Below are 7,458 nucleotides of genomic sequence, written 5' to 3'. Positions count from 1 at the left end.
CTTCAGGTATTTTTGTAACTAACCATTCTAGGTTTGAAGCAAAAAGGATGAAGGATGACGACGCAAGGTACATGCAACCAATTATCGTGCAACATTGAATCACATTCACACATGAGAGTTCTATCATCCAAACTTGATTTTGCTACAAAATTCAAGTGCAGGGGATGAAGTGAAAAATCTTATGCCATGTTGCTAATTTTTTGTTGTCTCTACCTTTAAGCCATGCTCAATTTGCTAAATAACAATCATGATCTTTCATCTCCAATTGAATAAATCTCTATAATGCTTTCATGCTACCTTTGTTTACTATAGTATGTTCAAGGTTTGGAGTTTGTTCATACATCTCATAAATTAAGCATGGTTCTTAGTTTAGGAGTGTTGATCTTATTTTCAAAGGCTTTTTAAATTAAGCATGGTGCTTAGGTTAAAATACTTTCCTAGATTAAATTAGACATGGTATCTAGTTTAATTTTTGAACCAAGAATATGCTATAGTAGATACTAGGTCATTTTGTTAGACTAACCCCATGCATAAAACTCTTAATTCAATATTGATAAGTCATGAGATGAATTCAAATTGGAGATGAAGTTAGGCACATAATGAACTCTAATAACATTGCACAAAGAAGACATAGCTCATTCATCATGATGGAAGAACTGTAAGTATCAAATTTCATTCACTTTATCTTCTACTACAAGTTACCTTTGCCCTGAGCCATGCTTGTATAAAACTTTATAAACAAAATCTATGCTAAAGCAATCCTAAAACCATCTTTTTACTAGCATGGATGTAATTCATAAAATTAATGGAAAAACAATCCATAGTTCAAATTTGTTGTATTCCCTTAGGTATGACTCCACTAACATTTTGTAGGGATGAATGAATACAAGCTATGCTTGTCCATGGTTTGGCATGAATATACAAACCCTAGCCACCACTGCAGCTATGGAACAAAGAGGATGAGTGCCATAAAACATGATTAGTAATCAAAGCACTCACTCATAGGAAGTGGACGAGCAAATCAACAGATCTGAGGCATACAACAATGAATGAGTGGAGCAGAAGGTCCAACAAGATGTCAAGATCAAAGAGCAAAACAATGGCATAACAAGAGGATAAGAAAGAAATGGTGCAATTTAGGAAACAAAAGGCTCATGAACACTCAAGCTGTGAGGCTAGCCGAACAAGGAAAACTTCAAGAAAAAGGGAAAGACCATCACTGAGTCACTTACTCTTGGTCACATGGTGTTGTTATGCTCTAATGACAAAGGTAACATTCTAAGGTAAATGTTCATTACTTAAAAGGCTTTTCGTTGATTTTGGCATGCACATAAATAAGAAATAAAACTTGTTTGGGTTACAACTCCATCACTTAATCCAACCTGACTAACTCAACATGTTCTTTAAGCTTGTTCCTAGCACCACTTTCTTGATCTCATAGTTTTAACCAAATGAGCTAAAACTTTGCACATACTATCTCTAGAAGATGATAGTCATAATCAAGTAAAGATTGATACTATTATACATAGATAGACGATCCTTCCATGAGTTAAGCAATTCAACCCTTTTAGCCAAATGTACTTAAATGCTACATTTGTACTCAATCTTCTGATCTTATCACCCATGTTGTAATTGAACAAAGCACATAAACATCAACTTCATCATATTCAATGTGCCTAAGGTTGGAGAAGAAGAATAAAATTTTGGTTATGTTGGTGTTTTCTCATCAACAGAGCCCATGCACTTGATCTCTACCTTGTCTCATGAGCAGGACACACTTCAAGCAAAGTATGGGAGAGTTAGTTGATTCTCCAAATTTCTACAAGTGTTCTGAACCTATCAAACCAAAGTCCAAACTCAAAACCAAGATAGGTTTGGCGGAAGGAGGTGACATCACCATTAAAGGCATCATCACAAGAATCCTCCTCTTTAGAGCAAACCGAAGGTATTTGGTCAATAAACTTCACATGGAGAAGTCCGGTTCGAAAAACTTAGAACACCGAACCCTCACCGAAAGAGCTAGCTTGGGGGAGAAGCACTCCCATGTATCCTGGTAAGTATTCTTTCCCCTTTTGTTTTAGTTTTAGTTTCTTTTAATAGTTAAAAGAATGATGAATGAAAAATAGAATAAAAATTTATCTTTGCATTAGTCATTTATAGTAATAATGTGTGATGTAGTAAAATTAAAAACAAAATAAAAAGAGTGTGTATCTAGGTTGCTTTAATTTGAGAGTTGAATAAAATAAAGAGGACTCTGAATAATCTCTTAAGTGGAAATGATAAATAGTTGCTCTGTTGTAATTCCTTTCAAGTACCTAGTTTTCAGCCTTGAATTCTCCTGAGTTTTGGATAAAATTGTTTTGATATAAGGATTTACTCTGAACTTGAAACTCGTGGGTGACATATGCTTGATCTAAGTCTAGGTAATTGATGGATATGATATGAGAAGGTCTGAGCTACTGTTTATCTTGTTCCAAGTAACACTAAAGTTCTGGAGATTTACTTTCTGAAAAACACAAAAAGCTATATGATGAGTTCTTGTATGACAAAGTTTGAATTCCTATCAGGAGCCATACATGTTATTTAGGCTAGGAACACTTCTTCATATATGCTGCTTGATTTTGCATTGAGTTTTGTCAAGCTTTGTTGACCCTTATGAGAGATTTGTCATGCTCTTAAAATCAAGATCATGTATACACCACCCAGATATGCACTACTCCTACACTGGGGGTAGGCGCAAAAACATGCCTTCCATCTAGATCCACCCAAAAAAATGTTTCACTTCTACACTAGGAGTGCATAAAACATGTTTGATAGGTTTTTCATCCACTCAAAATAAATGCTCCAAAGTTCTTGTTGATATCTCTCTTAAAGTTTTGTTGCAGAAAAGAGACATGGGCTATGCAAAAGTTATTCATAAAAAAGAAAAAAAGAAGAGAGTCGAGAAAAAATGATAAAGTGTCTGAGATATCTAAAACAATGAGTACTTAGATGTCTGCCTAAAAAAGAAAGAGATGAATAAGATAGCCCCTGTTCTCTTGCAAAATTATTTCCAAGTTTCAAAAGAGAGATACATTTTCAAGGAGCAAAGTAGATTTGATTGTATGACTCAACTCTCTTTGGATTTTCAAGTAGCCACCATATATATCCACCATTTATCCACACACATACACATCTAGATTTGATTGTATGACTCAACTCTCTTTGGATCCTGTTGTTTGACTTTACAATATATGCATTGCAAGTATGCTCAAGCTTTCTCTCTACCTATGAACTCCACATAAGCCTTAGTGGTAGGAAGATAAAAAGGCATAACATCTTTATTGCCTTGGTGAGGGATCCACAAATACCACATATATTGAGAGACTTGAGAGTGTCATACAATAGAATCTCTGAGTTTTATTTTAAAAACTCCAAAACAATGGTGAAACAAAGAACTTGAGACATAGTGCTTGACTTGATTGTTTTGTCTTTCAATTTCTCAAGACCCAAGTGAAGGCTAAGAAGCTCCATAGTTGAAGGTAATATGGGTAAGTTTGAAAGTCGTATCAGTTTATTCTGATTCGGAGGAGAATTTTTGATTGAACGCATGTGTACTTTTGAGGCGTGAAAGTATTGTAGCAACTCCTGATCCATCACAGAGTTTAGCTTTTCTTAGGGACTGACAAAGGTTAAGCTTGGGGGAGCTTGTTGATGGTCACTAACACCAATTATAAACCATCAACATAACTTGCATTTATATTTAATTCCATCACCAAACATAGGTATAGGGGTTTAAACTATTGAATTCCACGAACTTTGGTGATTTTATGACTGTAGGAGGATTTATCCAGAAAACAACTCCCGAGACCACTGTCATACACTCCAAACAAGCAAACTGATGACAACAAGTGATTCAACCCGTGAAAACTAGGAAATACAACTCTAGAAGTTTCCAGAAGAAACCATGCCGAAGCTTGGGCTAAACAGCCACGAAAGTGGGCTAGCCGGCCCAACCCATAAGCCGGCCTGCCTACCATGGAGCCCGCTCACCCTCTGCTACCTTGTACTCATTCCTAAGATCTACACCATTGATTTTAAGGTGGTTTTAGGTTAGTTTATCCAACGGTGATCGAGGGAGTTGACGCGGATCGATGACATGGCAATTCCTTGCCCCCTACTCTACCTCAGTTCCTTGCCCCCTACTCCACCTCAGCCTATATATAGCAGCCCCTCCCCCCCTCCATGGAGCCATCCTAAAAACCTAATTCATATTCTCCTCGTCAAGATTAGAGCCAGCTATAAAGAGAAGATTAGTCCTCCATAGGATCTAGTCTTGTAAATAACAGTGAGATAGAGTGTGAGCGAAGAGTTTGGAGGAAGTGCTGGCCTATCGGTGCTCTCTCTATGACTTGTACCCTAGCGAAATCAAGTTCTACTTGAGCTTGCTTTAAGGATTCTCTGGTAATCAACTTCTAATTCAAGTAAGCATCATGTTTATATTGTTCATTAGGTTCATAACTCTTTGAGTACTTTAATCTATAGCATGCTCTAGGTTAAAGTAGTAATTGTAGGTGTAAGCATGGTGCTTAGACCAGGTTTCTTGTGAATGTACCCTATATTCCGGATCAGTGGTAGCTCACGAGGGTGACTCTTATAGCTTCATTGAATCCTTTGTAGTCCACCTCTCATTTGTAGGCCTAGCAGGATTTAGTTACTACAGGAAACATACTCTGCTTGTGTTTTCCTTAGTAATATCCCCAGTTGAACAATAGAAGACATAGCTTACCGAAGTTAGAACTAGAAGACCTTTGTGATCTCCTCTATACTCCTATTATCTTAAGTCTTGTTGCTACTTCAGGTTAATTTCGATGTAGTTACTCTCACATGTTTCCCTGTGGATATGATACTTGGAATACTTCTAGGTGAAAGCTATAGTGGTATCCATGCGCTTGTGGATTTATCTGTGCACGTTAAATATACCTATAGTGCCCTTACATCTCCACTTGTTTCCAAAACCACAAAATCTACAGGAACATATAGAACAATGGCGTATTTAAGAACTCCCTTAGGGTAGCTAAGTGACTGATCTACAAGCTACAAATGCATGTTTGTGTACAATAAAGTATTTTCATTAATTTTATCATAGATTACCTTAGGCATGATCTTGACACTTGCTTTGAAGTCATAGACAACTTTTTGGAAAATGTGAGGTCCAACGGCGATGGGGATGACAGGTCTCCCTGGATCGCTCTTCTTTTCCAACAAGGTATAATCTATCCACCTTACCATCGATGGTTGTATATAGTAGTATGTTGTATTGTGAATATCGACAAGATTTGCAGTTTTTAGATCTTCCGATTGCCCTAGAATCTTACCTTTGTTGGTCGGAGGAACAGCGGCAGCCAACTAAGCTATTTGTGATTCTATTATTTTATTAAAGCTATGCTGATTCTTAATGGCAGAGGAGAGGTTATCCATTCTATTATTTATGTTTTCTAAGATCTTATCATTGGAAGCTAGTTTTCTAGATAAACCCTCCATAATTTTAGCTTGGCTAGAAATCAATTCTCTCAAGGGTGGTTGATTGAAATTATTACCATGAGGGTTACCTTGGTAATTACCTTGGTAGTTTGGCCTTTGTTGCTGATTCCATCCTTGATTTTGTTGAGGACGATAGTAGTTGTTGACAAAGTTCACATCCTCATGGGTTTCAGGGCAGTTGTTTCTTGAATGCCTAGTGTTTTCACACTCTTCACATGTCATGCAGGAATCATGAATATACATGACTTCTTGCTTCTCATTGGCTCGGTCTTCAAGCTTCTTCATCAGCAGGTCCATCTTGGCAGATAGCATGTCTACCTCTTTGAGTTGATGCATACCTCCACCTCTCTTGCAGGTCTAAACTCATTCTTCATTCCAACCTTGGTTGGAGGCCATCTTCTCCATAAGAGCTGTTATAGCTAGGAGTGTGAGTGACAGGAAAGCGCCTCTAGCAGCAGCATCCATAGTCTCACGGGTACTATTGGTCAACCCATGGTAGAAAGTCTACCTGAGTAGCCAATTCTCTATCCCATGATGAGGATATTCTAATATGTAATCTTGAAAGCATTCCCATGCCTCAAGGACAGATTCATCATGTTGCTAGTTGAAAACTTGAAATTCTCCCATGTTAGAGCATTGGTCTTGCCTATGGAAAAGAACTTGGCTAGGAAGGCGGTGGAGCAATTATCCCATGTAGTATTTCTATCTTTGTTGGCGTAGAACCATTGCTTTGCCTTCCCCAAGAGTGAGAATGGAAAGAGGCAAAGTAAAATGGCATCTCTGGATACTCCTTTTGTAATAGAACCGACCAATTTATAAGAGCACAAGTATGAAAGCAATCACCAGAGTGATCAAACCATCATACTTGAACCCATATAAACCCGGTAGTCAACTGAAACCACGAAGGATTTCAAACCAACTTGCATACAACCAAGATCATAGTGATTCACATAACAAGCCACATGTTACATCCATTTCACAAGTAGTTCACAATTACCTCATACATCGGAGTTCACATAGTTATTACAACACGAGTTCATAAATAGCGGAAGCAAAGTAGTTTGAGACCCTCACACACACTTAGTTCAAATACAAGCCAGTTCCATAGTCATATCCAGCAAAAGCAACATGATAAGATAACATAGATGATCATGCCCCATGATCTAGTCTTCATTCCCCGTAGGGTGGAGACAATACTTGCAGTAGCCATTACAGAGCACTGTCATCTGCAACAAGGGGAATAAACCCTGAGTACAAGAATGTACTAAGCTAGACTTACCCATCATAAACCAAAAATAAATGACACCAAGGAGTATGTAAGGCTTTATCAGTGGATCTTGCTAGACAACCTTTTTGCATAAAAGCTTGAGTAATCATTATCATTATTCACCTGTACTAGCAGTGACTTTTAGCCATTACCTACCATCTATATTAGCACCTATACTAATCAATCACTTGATTAAGTCACAAACAATAATAACCATATCAGGTCTTTCATGGCTCATTATCATTATCATCATCATCATCATCATCACTTAACCATATCTTTAAATTTAGTGAATCTACGTTGCCGCTACTCAGTCAAGTTCTCACTATCCAGGAGAGATGGCGATTCAAATCGATTCCTATCCAGCTGGAGGGGTATTCCTAACACAAACCTTGCTTCCCCCATCGGGGTCGCAATCAAGTCACCTTTGGTACAACTCCGAAGTCGCGGGTTCGGACAGCGCCGCATCCTCAAGGGCGACACTCTGCTAGGAAGTGCAGGAATTTTAAGCACCTGACCCCTTGGACTCATGCCAATGTCCCCAAGCACATCCTTACTGCCTCCAGAATGCGCAAGACCCCCCGGTTCCCAGCCTGAGTCAAACTACTAGGCTTCGCGGTCAGAACGACTTATTCGGCCAGCTAAGTCTTAGGCTGCGTTCAACATGA

The 7,458-nt window shown here is 38.2% G+C and overlaps 1 non-coding gene across 1 annotated transcript; it reads left to right on the top strand.

The window, feature by feature from the left end:
* Positions 1–6,049: 6,049 nt before the first annotated feature.
* On the top strand, positions 6,050–6,160 carry LOC136468146 (small nucleolar RNA R71). The gene has a single exon (XR_010761686.1). It is a non-coding gene; the product is annotated as a small nucleolar RNA R71 (small nucleolar RNA).
* The last annotated feature ends 1,298 nt before the right edge of the window (positions 6,161–7,458 follow it).

Source organism: Miscanthus floridulus, chromosome 7, assembly GCF_019320115.1.
Source record: "Miscanthus floridulus cultivar M001 chromosome 7, ASM1932011v1, whole genome shotgun sequence".
Classification (NCBI taxonomy): domain Eukaryota; kingdom Viridiplantae; phylum Streptophyta; class Magnoliopsida; order Poales; family Poaceae; genus Miscanthus; species Miscanthus floridulus.
Note: the sequence above shows the minus strand (reverse complement) of the source record. Positions and strands in the feature narration are given on the sequence as shown.